Here is a 23,336-nt window from a genome sequence, read left to right on the forward strand (position 1 = left end):
AACCGGAGAGAGGGGGTTACGGGGGTAGCTGTTTGTCTGCCTGCGTGAGATACTGTATCCCCAACTGGAGAGAGGGGGGTTAGGGGGTAGCTGTTTGTCTGCCTTGGTGAGATACTGTCTTCCCAACTGGAGAGAGGGGGTTAGGGGGTAGCTGTTTGTCTGCCTGCGTGAGATACTGTATCCCCAACTGGAGAGAGGGGGTTAGGGGGTAGCTGTTTGTCTGCCTTGGTGAGATACTGTCTCCCCAACTGGAGAGAGGGGGATGAGATAAATAGAAGAGAGAAAGAAAGAGAGTAGAAGAGAGAAGGGGGGGGTTAGGGGGTAGAAAGAAATAGAGATGGGGATAAGAGGCAGGGAGGGAGGAGGAATGAGGGAAGAGAGGGGGTGAGGAACGAGAGGGGGATGAGGGAAGAGAGGGGCATGATGGAAGAGAGGGAGATTAGGGAAATGAGGGAAGAGAGGGGCATGAGGGAAGAGAGGGACATGAAGGGACATGAGGGAGAGAGGACATGAGGGAAAAGAGAGGGACATGAGGGAAGAGAGGGACATGAGGGAAGAGAGGGACATGAGGGAAAAGAGAGGGACATGAGGGAAGAGAGGGACATGAGGGAAAAGAGAGGGACATGAGGGAAAAGAGGGACATGAGGGAAAGAGAGGGACATGAGGGAGTCTCTCTGAGGGAACAGACACCAGAGGGAAGAAGGGACATGGGAAGATGAGCTGGACAGCTGAGGGAAGAGATTACATACCAAAACACACACCAGAGGGACTATGAGGATAAGAGGGGACATGAGGAGAAGTGTGTGTTCACTGGACAACACTTTGATCTTCATGTAGGATGCAAGATCTAAAAGGAAGAGAGGGGCATGAGAGTGTGTGTGTGGGAAGTGTGGGACATGAGGTGTGTGTGGGACATGAGGAAGAGAGAGGACATGCCAGAGAATGTGTGGGAAGAGTACATGAGGGAAGAACTGGCGTCGTGGTCTGACGGTGGTTGCTGAGTGGCTCATCGGCAAGGGGACTGGCCAGAGGGGACAGACGGAGAGGGACATGAGGAAGAGAGGACATGAGGGAAAAGAGAGGGACATGAGGGAAGAGAGGGGTGTGAATCCACCACAGTCTCTCTGTTATAAACACACACCAGATGGAGGCCTGAGAGCTGGTGGAGCAGCTGATCACAGCTCCAGGTTGACCACCAATCGCAGAACTCCTAGAGGATAAGGAGGGAAAGGAGAGGAGGAGCTGTTTGACAACACTTTGATCTTCTGAGGAGGCAATAGTGGCCTAGAGGGAGAGAGATAGAGAGGAGGGAGAGGAAGGAGAGGAAGGAGAGAAGAAGAGAGGCCTAGTGGCCTAGAGGGAGAGAGATGAGAGGAGGGAGAGGAAGGAGAGAGTGTGTGTGGCCTAGAGGAAGAGAGATAGAGAGGAGGGAGAGGAAGGAGAGGAAGGAGTCGTGGTCTGAAGGTGGCCTGAGTGGCCTAGAGGGCAAGAGATAGAGAGGAGGGACAGAGGAGGGAGAGGAAGGAGAGGAAGAAGAGAGGCCTAGTGGCCTAGAGGGAGAGAGATAGAGAGGAGGGAGAGGAAGGAGAGGGTGGAGGAAGAAGAGAGCTTCCTAGTGGCCTAGAGGGAGACTAGATAGAGAAGGAGGAGAGGAAGGAGAGGAGGAGCGGAAAGGCAGGAGAGAGAGGCCTAGTGGCCTAGAGGGAGAGAGATAGAGAGGAGGGAGAGGAAGGAGAGGAAGGAGAGGAAGAAGAGAGGCCTAGTGGCCTAGAGGGAGAGAGATAGAGAGGAGGGAGAGGAAGGAGAGGAAGGAGAGGAAGAAGAGAGGCCTAGTGGCCTAGGGAGAGAGATAGAGAGGAGGGAGAGGAGGAGAGGAAGGAGAGGCCTAGTGGCCTAGAGGGAGAGAGATAGAGAGGAGGGAGAGGAAGGAGAGGAAGGAGAGGAAGAAGAGAGGCCTAGTGGCCTAGAGGGAGAGAGATAGAGAGGAGGGAGAGGAGGGAGAGGAAGGAGAGGAAGAAGAGAGGCCTAGTGGCCTAGAGGGAGAGAGATAGAGAGGAGGGAGAGGAAGGAGAGGAAGGAGAGGAAGAAGAGAGAGGCCTAGTGGCCTAGAGGGAGAGAGATAGAGAGGAGGGAGAGGAGGGAGAGGAAGGAGAGGAAGAAGAGAGGCCTAGTGGCCTAGAGGGAGAGAGATAGAGAGGAGGGAGAGGAAGGAGAGGAAGGAGAGGAAGAAGAGAGGCCTAGTGGCCTAGAGGGAGAGAGATAGAGAGGAGGGAGAGGAGGGAGGGAAGGAGGGAAGGAGAGGAAGGAGAGAGGCCTAGTGGCCTAGAGGGAGAGAGATAGAGAGGAGGGAGAGGAAGGAGAGGAAGGAGAGGAAGAAGAGAGGCCTAGTGGCCTAGAGGGAGAGAGATAGAGAGGAGGGAGAGGAGGGAGAGGAAGGAGAGGAAGAAGAGAGGCCTAGTGGCCTAGAGGGAGAGAGATAGAGAGGAGGGAGAGGAAGGAGGGAGAGGAGAGGAAGAGAGGCCTAGTGGCCTAGAGGGAGAGAGATAGAGAGGAGGGAGAGGAAGGAGAGGAAGGAGAGGAAGAAGAGAGGCCTAGTGGCCTAGAGGGAGAGAGATAGAGAGGAGGGAGAGGAGGGAGGAGAGGAAGGAGAGGAAGAAGAGAGGCCTAGTGGCCTAGAGGGAGAGAGAGAGGAGGGAGGAGGGAGGAGGAGGGAGAGGGAGGAGAGGAAGGAGAGAGGCCTAGTGGCCTAGAGGGAGAGGGATAGAGAGGAGGGAGAGGAGGAGAGGAAGGAGAGAGGCCTAGTGGCCTAGAGGGAGAGAGATAGAGAGGAGGGAGAGGAGGGAGAGGAAGGAGAGGAAGGAGAGGAAGAAGAGAGGCCTAGTGGCCTAGAGGGAGAGAGATAGAGAGGAGGGAGAGGAAGGAGAGGAAGGAGAGGAAGAAGAGAGGCCTAGTGGCCTAGAGGGAGAGAGATAGAGGAGGGAGAGGAGGAGAGGAAGGAGAGGAAGAAGAGAGGCCTAGTGGCCTAGAGGGAGAGAGATAGAGAGGAGGGAGAGGAGGGAGGGAGGGAGGGAAGGAGAGAGGCCTAGTGGCCTAGAGGGAGAGAGATAGAGAGGAGGGAGAGGAAGGAGAGGAAGGAGAGGAAGAAGAGAGGCCTAGTGGCCTAGAGGGAGAGAGATAGAGAGGAGGGAGAGGAGGAGAGGAAGGAGAGGGAGGAGAGGAAGAAGAGAGGCCTAGTGGCCTAGAGGGAGAGAGAAGAGAGGAGGGAGAGGAGGGAGAGGAAGGAGAGGAAGAAGAGAGGCCTAGTGGCCTAGAGGGAGAGAGATAGAGAGAGAGGAGGGAGAGGAAGGAGAGGAAGGAGAGGAAGAAGAGAGGCCTAGTGGCCTAGAGGGAGAGAGATAGAGAGGAGGGAGAGGAAGGAGAGGAGGGAGAGGAAGAAGAGAGGCCTAGTGGCCTAGAGGGAGAGAGATAGAGAGGAGGGAGAGGAAGGAGAGGAAGGAGAGGAAGAAGAGAGGCCTAGTGGCCTAGAGGGAGAGAGATAGAGAGGAGGGAGAGGAGGGAGAGGAAGGAGAGGAAGAAGAGAGGCCTAGTGGCCTAGAGGGAGAGAGATAGAGAGGAGGGAGAGGAAGGAGAGAGGCCTAGTGGCCTAGAGGGAGAGAGATAGAGAGGAGGGAGAGGAGGGAGAGGAAGGAGAGGAAGAAGAGAGGCCTAGTGGCCTAGAGGGAGAGAGATAGAGAGGAGGGAGAGGAGGGAGGGAGGGAGGGAAGGAGAGGAAGGAAGGAAGAGGCCTAGTGGCCTAGAGGGAGAGAGATAGAGAGGAGGGAGAGGAAGGAGAGGAAGGAGAGGAAGAAGAGAGGCCTAGTGGCCTAGAGGGAGAGAGATAGAGAGGAGGGAGAGGAAGGAGAGGAAGGAGGAGAAGAGAGGTCTAGTGGCCTAGAGGGAGAGATAGAGAGGAGGGAGAGGAAGGAGAGGAAGGAGAGGAAGAAGAGAGGCCTAGTGGCCTAGAGGGAGAGAGATAGAGAGGGGAGGGGAGGAAGGAAGGAGAGGAAGGAGAGGAAGAAGAGAGGCCTAGTGGCCTAGAGGGAGAGAGATAGAGAGGAGGGAGAGGAAGGAGAGGAAGGAGAGGAAGAAGAGAGGCCTAGTGGCCTAGAGGGAGAGAGATAGAGAGGAGGGAGAGGAAGGAGAGGAAGGAGAGGAAGAAGAGAGGCCTAGTGGCCTAGAGGGAGAGAGATAGAGAGGAGGGAGAGGAGGAGAGGAAGGAGAGGAAGAAGAGAGGCCTAGTGGCCTAGAGGGAGAGAGATAGAGAGGAGGGAGAGGAAGGAGAGGAAGGAGAGGAAGAAGAGAGGCCTAGTGGCCTAGAGGGAGAGAGATAGAGAGGAGGGAGAGGAGGGAGAGGAAGGAGAGGAAGGAGAGGAAGAAGAGAGGCCTAGTGGCCTAGAGGGAGAGGGAGGAGAGGAGGGAGAGGGAGGAGAGGAGGGAGAGGAGGAGAGGAAGAAGAGAGGCCTAGTGGCCTAGAGGGAGAGGGAAGAGAGGAGGGAGAGGGAGGAGAGGAGGGAGAGGAGAGGGAAGAAGAGAGGCCTAGTGGCCTAGAGGGAGAGATAGAGAGGAGGGAGAGGAGGGAGAGGAAGGAGAGGAAGGAGAGGAAGAAGAGAGGCCTAGTGGCCTAGAGGGAGAGAGATAGAGAGGAGGGAGAGGAAGGAGAGGAAGGAGAGGAAGAAGAGAGGCCTAGTGGCCTAGAGGGAGAGAGATAGAGAGGAGGGAGAGGAGGGAGAAGGAAGGGAGAGGAAGAAGAGAGGCCTAGTGGCCTAGAGGGAGAGAGATAGAGAGGAGGGAGAGGAGGGAGAGGAGGGAGAGGAAGAAGAAGAGTGGCCTAGTGGCCTAGAGGGAGAGAGATAGAGAGGAGGAAGGAGAGGAAGGAGAGAGGCCTAGTGGCCTAGAGGGAGAGAGATAGAGAGGAGGGAGAGGAGGGAGAGGAGGAGAGGAAGGAGAGAAGAGAGGCCTAGTGGCCTAGAGGGAGAGAGATAGAGAGGAGGGAGAGGAAGAGGGAAGGAGAGAGGCCTAGTGGCCTAGAGGGAGAGAGATAGAGAGGAGGGAGAGGAGGGAGAGGAAGGAGAGGAAGAAGAGAGGCCTAGAGGGAGAGAGATAGAGAGGAGGGAGAGGAAGAAGAGAGGTCTAGTGGCCTAGAGGGAGAGAGATAGAGAGGAGGGAGAGGAGGGAGAGGAAGGAGAGGAAGGAGAGAGGCCTAGTGGCCTAGAGGGAGAGAGATAGAGAGGAGGGAGAGGAAGGAGAGGAGGGAGAGGAAGAAGAGAGGCCTAGTGGCCTAGAGGGAGAGAGATAGAGAGGAGGGAGAGGAGGGAGAGGAAGGAGAGGAAGGAGAGAGGCCTAGTGGCCTAGAGGGAGAGAGATAGAGAGGAAGGAGAGGAGGGAGAGAGGCCTAGTGGCCTAGAGGGAGAGAGATAGAGAGGAAGGAGAGGAGGGAGAGAGGCCTATAGTCTGTTGAAGTGCTGTCGTCACACACGCCGAAGTAACTTCCCCTCTGGTTCCAATCGTGTTTTTCCCCCCAAGGGCACCACTTCAAATATTGTCTGTGTTTCGTTTAGGCTTACCCTGGAGTGATGTTCTGATAACCCTGTCAATCTCTCTCGGACAAGGTGTCTTTAATCAATATATTCGGCTCTATTTACGCTCACATTTCAAAATGCTAATTAGCAATAAAGTAGACATCATGCAAGACTACGAATCCCTGCAACATCCTGCAAGTCATCTCTAGCCGACACCTCTGCTGTCAGCTAGCTAGATACCTCTGCTGTCAGCTAGCTAGACACCTCTGCTGTCAGCTAGCTAGATACCTCTGCTGTCAGCTAGCTAGACACCTCTGCTGTCAGCTAGCTAGACACCTCTGCTGTCAGCTAGCTAGATACCTCTGCTGTCAGCTAGCTAGATACCTCTGCTGTCAGCTAGCTAGATACCTCTGCTGTCAGCTAGCTAGACACCTCTGCCGTCAGCTAGCTAGACACCTCTGCCGTCAGCTAGCTAGACACCTCTGCCGTCAGCTAGCTAGATACCTCTGCCGTCAGCTAGCTAGACACCTCTGCTGTCAGCTAGCTAGATACCTCTACTGTCAGCTAGCTAGACACCTCTGCTGTCAGCTAGCTAGACACCTCTGCTGTCAGCTAGCTAGATACCTCTGCTGTCAGCTAGCTAGACACCTTTATCCAAAATGAAAGATACAGCATATTGAACATTTACTGTTCCGTATTTTATTTTATAATAACTGATACGTATCTGATGTTAACTGAAACATTTGGCTTATTCATGCATTTAGTCTCGTTGACCGAATACTATCCTAGTAGCAGGCAGCTATTTAGAATGTGCAATGCATTTAGTCTCGTTGACCGAATACTATCCTAGTAGCAGGCAGCTATTTAGAATGTGCACACCTCTGCTGTCAGCTAGTAGAGGCACTATTTAGCTGTCAGCATTTAGCTAGATGACCTACTATCCTGTCAGGCAGCTATTTAGACACCTTTATCCAAAATGAAAGATACAGCATATTGAACATTTACTGTTCCGTATTTTATTTTATAATAACTGAATACTATCTGATGTTAACTGAAACATTTGGAATTATTCATGCATTTAGTCTCATTGACCGAATACTATCCTAGTAGCAGGCAGCTATTTAGAATGTGCAATGCATTTGGCTCGTTTTATGCAAAGACGCTAGCCAGCTAGCTAGAGGATGCTAGCAACCTACCCTTTCCAGATCCTCTGTCCCTTCAGTCGGTGGAGGCCTAATATGTAATCCATTACCATTTCTGACCAACTATATGGAGGTGAAATATATTTCAATTTGTTCTGTCCACCATTCAGAGGTAACTAGTTGACATGTTCTGTCCACAATTCAGAGGTAACTAGTTGTTCTGTCCACCATTCAGAGGTAACTAGTTGACACGTTCTGTCCACCATTCAGAGGTAACTAGTTGTTCTGTCCACCATTCAGAGGTAACTAGTTGTTCTGTCCACCATTCAGAGGTAACTAGTTGTTCTGTCCACCATTCAGAGGTAACTAGTTGTTCTGTCCACAATTCAGAGGTAACTAGTTGTTCTGTCCACCATTCAGAGGTAACTAGTTGTTCTGTCCACCAAACCGGATAAGATCTTTTTACTCAAACATTTGGAGGAAACGGTTTACCTAAATAATAATAATAATAATAATAATAATAATAATAACAATAATAACTGAAACTGAAATAAAGTGAGCAGTACTACCTTCATATGAGTAATAAAAAGGGCAGGTTTTATGAGTAACTCCAATGTAACACCACGACGCCAATCATTTCCCAGTGTGCCTCTTCCATTGAATGGGAAAGTTACCACAAGTGACTATATTTGTTAGTGGATGCTGCAGTAGCTATATACAGGGTCAGTAGCTATATACAGGGTCAGTTCCAGGGTCAGTAGCTATATACAGGGTCAGTAGCTATATACAGGGTCAGTTCCAGGGTCTGTCCAGCTATTCAGGGTCAGTAGTTGGGTCAGTTCCAGGGTGAGTAGCTATATACAGGGTCAGTAGCTATTCAGGGTCAGTTCCAGGGTCAGTAGCTATATACAGGGTCAGTAGCTATATACAGGGACAGTTCCAGGGTCAGTAGCTGTATACAGGGTCAGTAGCTATATACAGGGACAGTTCCAGGGTCAGTAGCTATATACAGGGTCAGTTCCAGGGTCAGTAGCTATATACAGGGTCAGTAGCTATATACAGGGTCAGTTCCAGGAGTAGCTATATACAGGGTCAGTAGCTATATACAGGGTAAGTTCCAGGGTCAGTAGCTGTATACAGGGTCAGTAGCTATATACAGGGTCAGTTCCAGGGTCAGTAGATATATACAGGGTCAGTAGCTATATACAGGGACAGTTCCAGGGTCAGTAGCTATATACAGGGACAGTTCCAGGGTCAGTAGCTATATACAGAGTCAGTTCCAGGGTCAGTAGCTATATACAGGGACAGTTCCACGGTCAGTAGTTATATACAGAGTCAGTTCCAGGGTCAGTAGTTATATACAGGCACAGTTCCAGGGTCAGTAGCTATATACAGAGACAGTTCCAGGGTCAGTAGCTATATACAGAGTCAGTTCCAGGGTCAGTAGTTATATACAGAGTCAGTTCCAGGGTCAGTAGCTATATACAGGGTCAGTTCCAGGGTCAGTAGATATATACAGGGTCAGTAGCTATATACAGGGACAGTTCCAGGGTCAGTAGCTATATACAGGGACAGTTCCAGGGTCAGTAGCTATATACAGAGTCAGTTCCAGGGTCAGTAGCTATATACAGGGACAGTTCCACGGTCAGTAGTTATATACAGAGTCAGTTCCAGGGTCAGTAGTTATATACAGGCACAGTTCCAGGGTCAGTAGCTATATACAGAGACAGTTCCAGGGTCAGTAGCTATATACAGAGTCAGTTCCAGGGTCAGTAGTTATATACAGAGTCAGTTCCAGGGTCAGTAGTTATATACAGAGTCAGTTCCAGGGTCAGTAGTTATATACAGAGTCAGTTCCAGGGTCAGTAGCTATATACAGAGTCAGTTCCAGGGTCAGTAGCTATATACAGAGACAGTTCCAGGGTCAGTAGCTATATACAGAGACAGTTCCAGGGTCAGTAGTTATATACAGGGACAGTTCCAGGGTCAGTAGCTATATACAGAGACAGTTCCAGGGTCAGTAGCTATATACAGAGTCAGTTCCAGGGTCAGTAGTTATATACAGGGTCAGTATATACAGAGTCAGTTCCAGGGTCAGTAGATATATACAGGGACAGTTCCAGGGTCAGTAGATATATACAGGGACAGTTCCAGGGTCAGTAGCTATATACAGAGTCAGTTCCAGGGTCAGTAGATATATACAGGGACAGTTCCAGGGTCAGTAGTTATATACAGGGACAGTTCCAGGGTCAGTAGCTATATACAGTTCCAGGGTCAGTAGTTATATACAGGGACAGTTCCAGGGTCAGTAGTTATATACAGGGACAGTTCCAGGGTCAGTAGCTATATACAGAGACAGTTCCAGGGTCAGTAGCTATATACAGAGACAGTTCCAGGGTCAGTAGCTATATACAGGGACAGTTCCAGGGTCAGTAGCTATATACAGAGTCAGTTCCAGGGTCAGTAGCTATATACAGAGACAGTTCCAGGGTCAGTAGCTATATACAGAGTCAGTTCCAGGGTCAGTAGTTATATACAGGCACAGTTCCAGGGTCAGTAGCTATATACAGAGTCAGTTCCAGGGTCAGTAGCTATATACAGAGTCAGTTCCAGGGTCAGTAGCTATATACAGAGTCAGTTCCAGGGTCAGTAGCTGTATACAGGGACAGTAGTTATATACAGGGACAGTTCCAGGGTCAGTAGCTATATATAGGGACAGTTCCAGGGTCAGTAGATATATACAGGGTCAGTAGCTATATACAGGGACAGTTCCAGGGTCAGTAGCTATATACAGGGTCAGTAGCTATATACAGAGTCAGTTCCAGGGTCAGTAGCTATATACAGGGACAGTTCCACGGTCAGTAGTTATATACAGAGTCAGTTCCAGGGTCAGTAGTTATATACAGGCACAGTTCCAGGGTCAGTAGCTATATACAGAGACAGTTCCAGGGTCAGTAGCTATATACAGGGACAGTTCCAGGGTCAGTAGTTATATACAGAGTCAGTTCCAGGGTCAGTAGTTATATACAGAGTCAGTTCCAGGGTCAGTAGTTATATACAGAGTCAGTTCCAGGGTCAGTAGTTATATACAGAGTCAGTTCCAGGGTCAGTAGCTATATACAGAGACAGTTCCAGGGTCAGTAGTTATATACAGGGACAGTTCCAGGGTCAGTAGCTATATACAGAGACAGTTCCAGGGTCAGTAGCTATATACAGAGTCAGTTCCAGGGTCAGTAGTTATATACAGAGTCAGTTCCAGGGTCAGTAGATATATACAGGGACAGTTCCAGGGTCAGTAGTTATATACAGGGACAGTTCCAGGGTCAGTAGCTATATATAGGGTCAGTTCCAGGGTCAGTAGTTATATACAGGGACAGTTCCAGGGTCAGTAGTTATATACAGGGACAGTTCCAGGGTCAGTAGCTATATACAGAGACAGTTCCAGGGTCAGTAGCTATATACAGAGACAGTTCCAGGGTCAGTAGCTATATACAGGGACAGTTCCAGGGTCAGTAGCTATATACAGAGTCAGTTCCAGGGTCAGTAGCTATATACAGAGTCAGTTCCAGGGTCAGTAGCTATATACAGAGTCAGTTCCAGGGTCAGTAGTTATATACAGGCACAGTTCCAGGGTCAGTAGCTATATACAGAGTCAGTTCCAGGGTCAGTAGTTATATACAGGCACAGTGCCTGGGTCAGTAGTTATATACAGGGACAGTAGTTATATACAGGGACAGTTCCAGGGTCAGTAGCTATATATAGGGACAGTTCCAGGGTCAGTAGTTATATACAGAGTCAGCTCCAGGGTCAGTAGCTATATACAGAGACAGTTCCAGGGTCAGTAGCTATATACAGAGTCAGTTCCAGGGTCAGTAGTTATATACAGGCACAGTTCCAGGGTCAGTAGCTATATACAGAGTCAGTTCCAGGGTCAGTAGCTATATACAGAGTCAGTTCCAGGGTCAGTAGCTATATACAGAGTCAGTTCCAGGGTCAGTAGCTGTATACAGGGACAGTAGTTATATACAGGGACAGTTCCAGGGTCAGTAGCTATATATAGGGACAGTTCCAGGGTCAGTAGTTATATACAGAGTCAGCTCCAGGGTCAGTAGCTGTATACAGGGTCAGTAGCTATATACAGGGACAGTTCCAGGGTCAGTAGCTATATACAGGGTCAGTTCCAGGGTCAGTAGATATATACAGGGTCAGTAGCTATATACAGGGACAGTTCCAGGGTCAGTAGCTATATACAGGGTCAGTAGCTATATACAGAGTCAGTTCCAGGGTCAGTAGCTATATACAGGGACAGTTCCACGGTCAGTAGTTATATACAGAGTCAGTTCCAGGGTCAGTAGTTATATACAGGCACAGTTCCAGGGTCAGTAGCTATATACAGAGACAGTTCCAGGGTCAGTAGCTATATACAGGGACAGTTCCAGGGTCAGTAGTTATATACAGAGTCAGTTCCAGGGTCAGTAGTTATATACAGAGTCAGTTCCAGGGTCAGTAGTTATATACAGAGTCAGTTCCAGGGTCAGTAGTTATATACAGAGTCAGTTCCAGGGTCAGTAGCTATATACAGAGACAGTTCCAGGGTCAGTAGTTATATACAGGGACAGTTCCAGGGTCAGTAGCTATATACAGAGACAGTTCCAGGGTCAGTAGCTATATACAGAGTCAGTTCCAGGGTCAGTAGTTATATACAGAGTCAGTTCCAGGGTCAGTAGATATATACAGGGACAGTTCCAGGGTCAGTAGTTATATACAGGGACAGTTCCAGGGTCAGTAGCTATATATAGGGTCAGTTCCAGGGTCAGTAGTTATATACAGGGACAGTTCCAGGGTCAGTAGTTATATACAGTGACAGTTCCAGGGTCAGTAGCTATATACAGAGACAGTTCCAGGGTCAGTAGCTATATACAGAGACAGTTCCAGGGTCAGTAGCTATATACAGGGACAGTTCCAGGGTCAGTAGCTATATACAGAGTCAGTTCCAGGGTCAGTAGCTATATACAGAGTCAGTTCCAGGGTCAGTAGCTATATACAGAGTCAGTTCCAGGGTCAGTAGTTATATACAGGCACAGTTCCAGGGTCAGTAGCTATATACAGAGTCAGTTCCAGGGTCAGTAGTTATATACAGGCACAGTGCCTGGGTCAGTAGTTATATACAGGGACAGTAGTTATATACAGGGACAGTTCCAGGGTCAGTAGCTATATATAGGGACAGTTCCAGGGTCAGTAGTTATATACAGAGTCAGCTCCAGGGTCAGTAGTTATATACAGGGACAGTTCCAGGGTCAGTAGCTATATACAGAGTCAGTTCCAGGGTCAGTAGTTATATACAGGGACAGTTCCAGGGTCAGTAGCTATATACAGAGTCAGTTCCAGGGTCAGTAGCTATATACAGGGACAGTTCCAGGGTCAGTAGTTATATACAGAGTCAGTTCCAGGGTCAGTAGTTATATACAGGCACAGTTCCAGGGTCAGTAGCTATATACAGAGACAGTTCCAGGGTCAGTAGCTATATACAGAGACAGTTCTAGGGTCAGTAGCTATATACAGAGACAGTTCCAGGGTCAGTAGCTATATACAGAGACAGTTCCAGGGTCAGTAGCTATATACAGAGACAGTTCCAGGGTCAGTAGCTATATACAGAGACAGTTCCAGGGTCAGTAGCTATATACAGAGACAGTTCTAGGGTCAGTAGCTATATACAGAGACAGTTCCAGGGTCAGTAGTTATATACAGGGATAGTTCCAGGGTCAGTAGCTATATACAGAGACAGTTCCAGGGTTAGTAGATATATACAGGGATAGTTCCAGGGTCAGTAGTTATATACAGGGACAGTTCCAGGGTCAGTAGTTATATACAGAGACAGTTCCAAAGTCAGTAGCTATATACTGAGTCAGTTCCAGGGTCAGTAGCTATATACAGAGTCAGTTCCAGGGTCAGTAGCTGTATACAGGCACAGTAGATATATACAGGGACAGTTCCAGGGTCAGTAGCTATATACAGGGACAGTTCCAGGGTCAGTAGCTATATACAGAGTCAGTTCCAGGGTCAGTAGCTATATACAGAGACAGTTCCAGGGTCAGTAGCTATATACAGAGTCAGTTCCAGGGTCAGTAGTTATTTACAGAGACAGTTCCAGGGTCAGTAGTTATATACAGAGACAGTTCCAGGGTCAGTAGCTATATACAGGGACAGTTCCAGGGTCAGTAGCTATATACAGAGTCAGGGGTCAGTAGCTATATACAGAGTCAGTTCCAGGGTCAGTAGCTATATACAGAGTCAGTTCCAGGGTCAGTAGTTATATACAGAAACAGTTCCAGGGTCAGTAGCTATATACAGAGTCAGTTCCAGGGTCAGTAGCTATATACAGGGACAGTTCCAGGGTCAGTAGCTATATACAGAGTCAGTTCCAGGGTCAGTAGCTATATACAGAGACAGTTCCAGGGTCAGTAGCTATATACAGAGTCAGTTCCAGGGTCAGTAGCTATATACAGAGTCAGTTCCAGGGTCAGTAGCTATATACAGAGTCAGTTCCAGGGTCAGTAGCTGTATACAGGCACAGTAGATATATACAGGGACAGTTCCAGGGTCAGTAGCTATATATAGGGACAGTTCCAGGGTCAGTAGTTATATACAGAGTCAGTTCCAGGGTCAGTAGCTATATACAGAGTCAGTTCCAGGGTCAGTAACTATATACAGAGTCAGTTCCAGGGTCAGTAGCTATATACAGAGTCAGTTCCAGGGTCAGTAGCATATATATGAAATTTACAGTGCCTTGTAACAGAAACACACTACTGTTTTATACTTGAACTGAATCATCCAAGGTCAACAACCGCATCCAAGGTCAACAACCGCATCCAAGGTCATGCTTCAGTGATGCACAGAGGTTGTCAGAGGTTACCAGGAGCTGTGGGTTGGAGTCAGGCGCAGAGAGCAGAGGGTTCGGTAAATCGTAATTTATTCTCCGGTACAAAACGGTCACGCCAGAATACAGGGCCCATAAAACAGACACAGGACCAAACAGTCTGGAGAAACCACACACGACAACACATCCACAACTAACAGAGTAACAATCCCGCACAAACCTAGGCGGACCTAACAGGCTTAAATAGACAAAAAAAATCAAGAAACGAAACAGGGAACAGGTGCAACCAATAAGACAAAACTAAAATGAAAAAGGGATCGGTGGCGGCCGCCGAGCGCCGCCCGAACAGGAAGAGGAGGGACCTTCGGTGGAAGTCGTGACAGAGGTACTATTTCTTTCTTTGTTTATTTAATATATTTGACGTTCACGTGTTAGTTGTTGATTTGCCCTTTATGTTTCAGTTACTCCAGTGTATTTAATTACATTCTATACCGCGTTACTTTAATGTCAGTCTTCTCTTTCAGAGGTCACAATCATAAATTGTAGAAATGCGACACACTTTCACCGTTGCTATTGTTGCACGGCAACGATAATCAACAGAGTACCGTTTCTGAGGCACCTGACGTACCATCAGCATCCAGTGGCCCCTCAAGAACACGCAGAGGCCCTTAAACAGCATCATGTGGCATGCTGTGAATTCTTGGGGGGGTGTCTTCCTGAAATTATATTCCTGGGAGGGGGGGGTCTTCTACATCCTGGAATTATATTCCAGGGGGTGTGTCTTCTACATCCTGAAATTATATTCCAGGGGGTGTGTCTTCTACATCCTGAAATTATATTCCAGGGGGGGGTGTCTTCTACATCCTGAAATTATATTCCAGGGGGGTGTCTTCTACATCCTGAAATTATATTCCAGGGGGGGGTCTTCTACATCCTGAAATTATATTCCAGGGGGTGTCTTCTACATCCTGAAATTATATTCCAGGGGGTGTGTCTTCTACATCCTGAAATTATATTCCAGGGGGTGTCTTCTACATCCTGAAATTATATTCCAGGGGGTGTGTCTTCTACATCCTGAAATTATATTCCAGGGGGTGTCTTCTACATCCTGAAATTATATTCCTGGGGGGGGTGTCTTCTACATCCTGAAATTATATTCCAGGGGGGGTGTCTTCTACATCCTGAAATTATATTCCAGGGGGGGGTGTCTTCTACATCCTGAAATTATATTCCAGGGGGTGTGTCTTCTACATCCTGAAATTATATTCCAGGGGGTGTGTCTTCTACATCCTGAATTATATTCCAGGGGGTGTGTCTTCTACATCCTGAAATTATATTCCAGGGGGTGTGTCTTCTACATCCTGAATTATATTCCAGGGGGTGTCTTCTACATCCTGGAATTATATTCCAGGGGGGGTCTTCTACATCCTGAATTATATTCCAGGGGGTGTGTCTTCTACATCCTGAAATTATATTCCAGGGGGGATCTTCTACATCCTGAATTATATTCCAGGGGGTGTCTTCTACATCCTGAAATTATATTCCAGGGGGTGTGTCTTCTACATCCTGAAATTATATTCCTGGGGGGGGTGTCTTCTACATCCTGAAATTATATTCCAGGGGGTGTGTTTCTACATCCTGAAATTATATTCCAGGGGGTGTGTCTTCTACATCCTGAAATTATATTCCAGGGGGTGTGTCTTCTACATCCTGAATTATATTCCTGGGAGGGGGGTGTCTTCTACATCCTGGAATTATATTCCGGGGGGGATCTTCTACATCCTGAATTATATTCCTGGGGGGGGGTCTTCTACATCCTGAATTATATTCCTGGGGGGTTCTTCCACATCCTGAATTATATTCCAGGGGGTGTGGGGTCTTCTACATCCTGAATTATATTCCTGGGGGGGTGTTCTTCAACATCCTGAATTATATTCCTGGGGGGGGTGTCTTCAACATCCTGAAATTATATTCCAGGGGGGGTCTTCAACATCCTGAAATTATATTCCAGGGGGGTCTTCAACATCCTGAATTATATTCCTGGGGGTCTTCAACATCCTGAATTATATTCCTGGGGGGTGTCTTCTACATCCTGAATTATATTCCTGGGGGGTTTCTACATCCTGAATTATATTCCTGGGGGGTCTTTCAACATCCTGAATTATATTCCTGGGGGGTCTTCAACATCCTGAATTATATTCCTGGGGGGTCTTCAACATCCTGAATTATATTCCTGGGGGGTCTTCCACATCCTGAATTATATTCCTGGGGGGTCTTCAACATCCTGGGGGGGTCTTCTACATCCTGAATTATATTCCTGGGGGGGGGGGTCTTCTACATCCTGAATTATATTCCTGGGGGGCCTTCAACATCCTGAATTATATTCCTGGGGGTCTTCAACATCCTGAATTATATTCCTGGGGGTCTTCAACATCCTGAATTATATTACAACAAAAGCTGTTCTACAGTTGGTGAAAATACTGTACATTAATAATATTAAACACAAACAGTGGTAAGATAAACTCTCTCGTCACCTTTTAATTCTCGGCTGCTTTGCCTTTTTTACCAGGGGTTCAGCAGAACACAACGCTGGCCAATGTTAAGATAGGCAGGTTAGTTCGACATTTAGTTCTGAATATTCATGGAATTTCATTCAACCTGCAACGTTTGACAACTTTCAACTACTGAAAAACTGTTACGACTTTTTTTCCCCACACGATGGCGACATTTTATGAATAGTGTTAAAAACTTGATCTCTCCAATGACCGTTCCTCTTACAGGTTGTCAATTATCCTACACAACTTGGTAAAAAAGTACAAGATGCAAAGTTAGCAATGAAGTCAAAATCGATATCTATATACTTTACTGTTACTTCCGTCTCAAGGCTGTGTTTCTCCCGCCCCACTGTGGTAGTTCTGTCGTTCGGTCTATTTAATTTCAACGTATTTACCCTAGAAGTTAATTACTGATGGTAGAACACATGAACACGACATGACCAAAAGTATGTGGACACCTGCTTGACAAACAAACATTATTGGACACAGTCAACAGCACAAAGGTCAAGAGTATACCGTTATGCATATACAACGGTACATTTTATAATTTACTATTTGCATAACATTTATTTTTATTACAGTAGTGTCAATGTAAATGATTTGTCATGTCAGCAAATTCAGTGTGTCATCAATGCATCGATAATTGACGTGCTACATCTCAAGTTCAGCCCTTTTCTAGGTCAACCATATCCTATTTGTTATAAACACCACATGGCCAAAAGTATGTGGACACCTGCTCGTCCAACATCTCATGACAAAATCATGGGCATTAATATGGAGTTGGTCCCACATGTTACTGCTAGGCTTTCCACTAGATGTAGGAACCTTGCTGCTATAACAGCCTCCAGTCTTCTGGGAAGGCTTTCCACTAGATGATGGAACATTGCTGCTATAACAGCCTCCACTCTTCTGGGAAGGCTTTCCACTAGATGTAGGAACCTTGCTGCTATAACAGCCTCCACTCTTCTGGAAAGGCTTTCCACTAGATGTAGGAACATTGCTGCTATAACAGCCTCCAGTCTTCTGGGAAGGCTTTCCACTAGATGTTGGAGCATTGCTGCTATAACAGCCTCCACTCTTCTGGGAAGGCTTTCCACTAGATGTAGGAACATTGCTGCTATAACAGCCTCCTCTCTTCTGGGAAGGCTTTCCACTAGATGTTGGAACATTGCTGCTATAACAGCCTCCACTCTTCAGGGAAGGCTTTCCACTAGATGATGGAACATTGCTGCTATAACAGCCTCCACTCTTCTGGGAAGGCTTTCCACTAGATGTTGGAACATTGCTGCTATAACAGCCTCCACTCTTCTGGGAAGGCTTTCCACTAGATGTTGGAACATTGCTGCTATAACAGCCTCCACTCTTCTGGGAAGGCTTTCCACTAGATGATGGAACATTGCTGCTATAACAGCCTCCACTCTTCTGGGAAGGCTTTCCACTAGATGATGGAACATTGCTGCTATAACAGCCTCCACTCTTCTGGGAAGGCTTTCCACTAGATGTTGGAACATTGCTGCTATAACAGCCTCCACTCTTCTGGGAAGGCTTTCCACTAGATGTTGGAACATTGCTGCTATAACAGCCTCCACTCTTCTGGGAAGGCTTTCCTCTAGATGTTGGAACATTGCTGCTATAACAGCCTCCACTCTTCTGGGAAGGCTTTCCACTAGATGTTGGAACATTGCTGCTATAACAGCCTCCACTCTTCTGGGAAGGCTTTCCACTAGATGTAGGAACATTGCTGCTATAACAGCCTCCACTCTTCTGGGAAGGCTTTCCACTAGATGTAGGAACATTGCTGCTATAACAGCCTCCACTCTTCTGGGAAGGCTTTCCACTAGATGTAGGAACATTGCTGCTATAACAGCCTCCACTCTTCTGGGAAGGCTTTCCACTAGATGTAGGAACCTTGCTGCTATAACAGCCTCCACTCTTCTGGGAAGGCTTTCCACTAGATGTAGGAACATTGCAGCTATAACAGCCTCCACTCTTCAGGGAAGGCTTTCCACTAGATGTTGGGACATTGCTGCTATAACAGCCTCCACTCTTCAGGGAAGGCTTTCCACTAGATGTTGGAACATTGCTGCTATAACAGCCTCCACTCTTCAGGGAAGGCTTTCCACTAGATGATGGAACATTGCTGCTATAACAGCCTCCTCTCTTCTGGGAAGGCTTTCCACTAGATGATGGAACATTGCTGCTATAACAGCCTCCTCTCTTCTGGGAAGGCTTTCCACTAGATGATGGAACATTGCTGCTATAACAGCCTCCACTCTTCTGGGAAGGCTTTCCTCTAGATGTTGGAACATTGCTGCTATAACAGCCTCCACTCTTCTGGGAAGGCTTTCCTCTAGATGTTGGAACATGTTGTGGTTAGGGCACTGATGATGGGCGATTAGGCCTGGCTCACAGTCCACTGCTCCAGAGTCTAACGGCGGCGAGCTTTACACCACTCTAGCCAATGCTTGGCATTGCGCATGGTAATCTTAGGCTTGTGTGAGGCTGCTCGGCCATGGAAACACATTTCAGGAAGCTCCAGACAAACATTTATTGTGCTAATGTGCTGACATTGCTTCCAGAGGCCGTTTGGAATTCGGGAGTGAGTTTTACAACCGAGATCTTGCTTCAGCACTCGGCTGTCTCGTTCTGTGAGCTTGTGTGGCCTACCACTTTTTCGGCTGAGCCGTTGTTGCTCCTAGACATTTCCACTTCACAATAACAGCACTTACAGTTGACCGGGGGCAGCTCTAGCAGGGCAGAAATTTGACATACTTGACTTGTTGTAAAGGTGGCATCCTATGACAGTGCCACGTTGAAAGTTGAAAGTAAAGCTCTTCAGTAAGGCCATTCTACTGCCAATATTTGTCTATGGAGATTGCATGGCTGTGTGCTGGATTTTAAACACTTGTCAGCAAAGGGTGTGGCTGAAATCCACTAATTTGAAGGGGTGTCCACATACTTTTGTAACTGGAAGGGCAATAGTAAAGGGCTTTTTAAAAATTGTACCTTTATTTAACTCGGCATATTATTTTCAATGACAGAAACAGTGGGTTACGCTGCCGCTTATGTGTATTACATATATATATACTGTATGTTACAGGAGAAGGCCAATTTGGGAAATCTATAAGTTCCCCGTAATAAATAAATAAATCATAATAAATAATAATACATTTGAAACAGGAAAGGAGCCAGCGTATATTACAAGTTAAATCAGTTGACAGACAGTGAGCTGGTACAGGTTGTATCAGGACAACTTATCTGGGAAACAAATAACACAAATGATTCAAGATAGACTGAAAAGCATTTAAACATTTTCAACAATCTGTAGTGTACAACTGTTCTGCCTGCGGCTATAGAACCCTGACCTGTTCACTGGACGTGCTATCTGTCCCAGGCCTGCTGTTTTCAACTCTCTAGAGACAGCAGGAACTGTAGAGATACTCTTAATGATCGGCTATGAAAAGCCAACTGACATTTACTCCTGAGGTGCTGACTTGCTGCACCCTCGACAACTACTGTGATTATTATTATTTGACCATGCTGGTCATTTATGAACATATGAACATCTTGGCCATGTTCTGTTATAATCTCCACCCGGCACAGCCAGAAGAGGACTGGCCACCCCACATAGCCTGGTTCCTCTCTAGGTTTCTTCCTAGGTTCTGGCCTTTCTAGGGAGTTTTTCCTAGCCACCGTGCTTCTACACCTGCATTGCTTGCTGTTTGGGGTTTTAGGCTGGGTTTCTGTACAGCACTTTGAGATATCAGCTGATGTAAGAAGGGCTTTATAAATACATTTGATTTGATGATTTGATACTTACTGTTGTAGTGTACTTCAAACGGATCTCCCAAAGAAGTGTAATTGTCAGTGAACTCCAACCAAAAACCTTGTTTAAACTCATTTAAACTCATTTAACAACTTTATCCTTTTGTTCCATTTTTTATTCATCACCGTCTTCTTCAACCAAACTGCAAGGATCCGATCTCTCCACCAATCTCACTCCCACTGGGCCAAAATCATCCTTTACAGTTCTGCGGGTTTATATAAGGATTTGTTTGTATCAAACAATGGTTATTAACCAGATTGGTTCAATATGAACACACCTATTTTTTTGTAGAAACAACAGTCATTTAGTAGTTAGGTTTCCACCAAAAAATGGCGGCAGATTTTCATGCCCGAAAATTCAAAAAAATATGGATACAAACAACATGAGCATTTTCCCACCAGACTCCCCACCACAAATGTTCTTCTTCTTCTTTAGGATTCAATTGACAGATCGCATCCAGCTTTTAGGTGTATACACCGCCACCTGCTGTACTGGTGTGTTATCACGGCCTACCGACTTTTGTTTCTTAATACAACGTTGGGTAAAAGGAACATTGCCCTGCCAACTATTAGCCCTCTAAAAAAAACACCACCCCATTCCACTATTTAAACCCAGGGTCTGAGAGGGCAGAACACTATTTGACCCTATCTGGCCAAGGGTCTGAGAGGGCAGAACACTATTTGACCCTATCTGGCCAAGGGTCTGAGAGGGCAGAACACTATTTAACCCTATCTGGCCAAGGGTCTGAGAGGGCAGAACACTATTTAACCCTATCTGGCCAAGGGTCTGAGAGGGCAGAACACTATTTAACCCTATCTGGCCAAGGGTCTGAGAGGGCAGAACACTATTTAACCCTATCTGGCCAAGGGTCTGAGAGGGCAGAACACTATTTAACCCTATCTGGCCAAGGGTCTGAGAGGGCAGAACACTATTTAACCCTATCTGGCCAAGGGTCTGAGAGGGCAGAACACTATTTAACCCTATCTGGCCAAGGGTCTGAGAGGGCAGAACACTATTTAACCCTATCTGGCCAAGGTTCTGAGAGGGCAGAACACTATTTAACCCTATCTGGCCAAGGGTCTGAGAGGGCAGAACACTATTTAACCCTATCTGGCCAAGGGTCTGAGAGGGCAGAACACTACTTAACCCTATCTGGCCAAGGGTCTGAGAGGGCAGAACACTATTTAACCCTATCTGGCCAAGGGTCTGAGAGGGCAGAGCACTATTTAACCCTATCTGGCCAAGGGTCTGAGAGGGCAGAACACTCATTTAACCCAGGGTCTGAGAGGGCAGAACACTTTTAACCCTATCTGGCCAAGGGTCTGAAGAACACTATTTAACCCTATCTGGCCAAGGGTCTGAGAGGGCAGAACAGCCCTATCTGGCTAAGGGTCTGAGAGGGCAGAACACTGGTGTATCTGCCTGGAGAGGGCAGAACACTATTTAACCCTATCTGGCCAAGGGTCTGGGTAGGGCAGAACACATTGAACCCAGGGTCTGAGAGGGCAGAACACTATTTAACCCTATCTGGCCAAGGGTCTGAGAGAGAACACTATTTAACCCTATCTGGCCAAGGGTCTGAGAGGGCAGAACACCTTTAACCCTATCTGGCTAAGGGTCTGTGAGGGCAGAACACTATTTAACCCTATCTGGCCAAGGGTCTGAGAGGGCAGAACACTATTTAACCCTATCTGGCCAAGGGTCTGAGAGGGCAGAACACTATTTAACCCTATCTGGCTAAGGGTCTGAGAGGGCAGAACACTATTTAACCCTATCTGGCCAAGGGTCTGAGAGGGCAGAACACTATTTAACCCTATCTGGCCAAGGGTCAGAGAGGGCAGAACAATATTTAACCCTATCTGGCTAAGGGTCTGAGAGGGCAGAACACTATTTAACCCTATCTAGCTAAGGGTCTGAGAGGGCAGAACCACTCAGCTGGTCTGCAGTAAATACCTGTCTGCCGCTGTCACCACAACCTCTATTTTCTGTGACTTCCGAGTAAGTCCAAATCATTTATTAATCACTGTTTTAGCAATGAAGGTCTACAGTAGCCTCAACAGCACTCTGTAGGGTAGCACCATGGTGTAGCCTGGAGGACAGCTAGCTTCTGTCCTCCTCTGGGTACATTGACTTCAATACAAAACCTAGGAGGCTCATGGTTCTCACCACCTTCCTTTGACTTACACAGTAATTTTGACAACTTCCAGGGGACGTCCTCCAACCTATCAGAGCTCTTTCAGCATGAATTGACATGTTGTCCACCCAATCAAAGTATCAGATAATGAATCTAGTACTGAAAGCATAAGATCCAGCTACCTAGCACTGCAGTGCATAAAATGTGGTGAAAGAGAGAGAAAGAAAATAGTTGAACAGTTTTTAACAAATTAATTTCTTCCAAAATGAACAAGAAGCAAAAGAGAAATTGTCATTTTTTTCTCTCTCTTTCACTTAATTAGCCACTTAATTAGCTAGCAAATGCAGCTGGCTAGTTTAGCCTACTGAAACAGCCTCCTCAAACAGAGGGATGCTATGTTAGCTAGCTAGTTTAGCCTACTGAAACAGCCTCCTCAAACAGAGGGATGCTATGTTAGCTAGCTAGTTTAGCCTACTGAAACAGCCTCCTCAAACAGAGGGATGCTATGTTAGCTAGCTAGTTTAGCCTACTGAAACAGCCTCCTCAAACAGAGGGATGCTATGTTAGCTAGCTAGTTTAGCCTACTGAAACAGCCTCCTCAAACAGAGGGATGCTATGTTAGCTAGCTAGTTTAGCCTACTGAAACAGCCTCCTCAAACAGAGGGATGCTATGTTAGCTAGCTAGTTTAGCCTACTGAAACAGCCTCCTCAAACAGAGGGATGCTAGCTGGCTACCCAACACAACAGTGGAACTCTATTTATATATATTTTAATATATGTTTATCCGTGCATGAAGCTGTTATTCAATGCGTTTCTAGCGGCTAATAGCAGTAAGATGAAATTCAATGTTTAATCCAATATGTTTTTTATATCTATATATGTATTTTTTTATACCTTAAGGGGTCTTAAAATTACAAATCAAATCAAATCAAATCAAATTATCTTTGCTATGACCAGTTTAAAACAAGTCCATATGTTAGTTTAGTAGAACCTCTGGTTTAGACGTTTTAAGGATTAAAGCTTTCCCATCGCATTTTCAACTCTACTTGTGACAATTTGTATTTTGCGTTATATAGCGAGTGTGCCCACTCTGGTATTTGCACGTACCCTCATGGCGCTGTTGGCTAGAGCCCACGTATAGCCTACACGATGAGATTATTATTATGGACAAAATAGCAAGATCATTTTTAGTTGTCAAACGGCAGCCAAGCATCGATCATCGTGTCACCAGAATAACACCCTCG

Source organism: Oncorhynchus tshawytscha, linkage group LG13, assembly GCF_018296145.1.
Source record: "Oncorhynchus tshawytscha isolate Ot180627B linkage group LG13, Otsh_v2.0, whole genome shotgun sequence".
Lineage (NCBI taxonomy): Eukaryota > Metazoa > Chordata > Actinopteri > Salmoniformes > Salmonidae > Oncorhynchus > Oncorhynchus tshawytscha.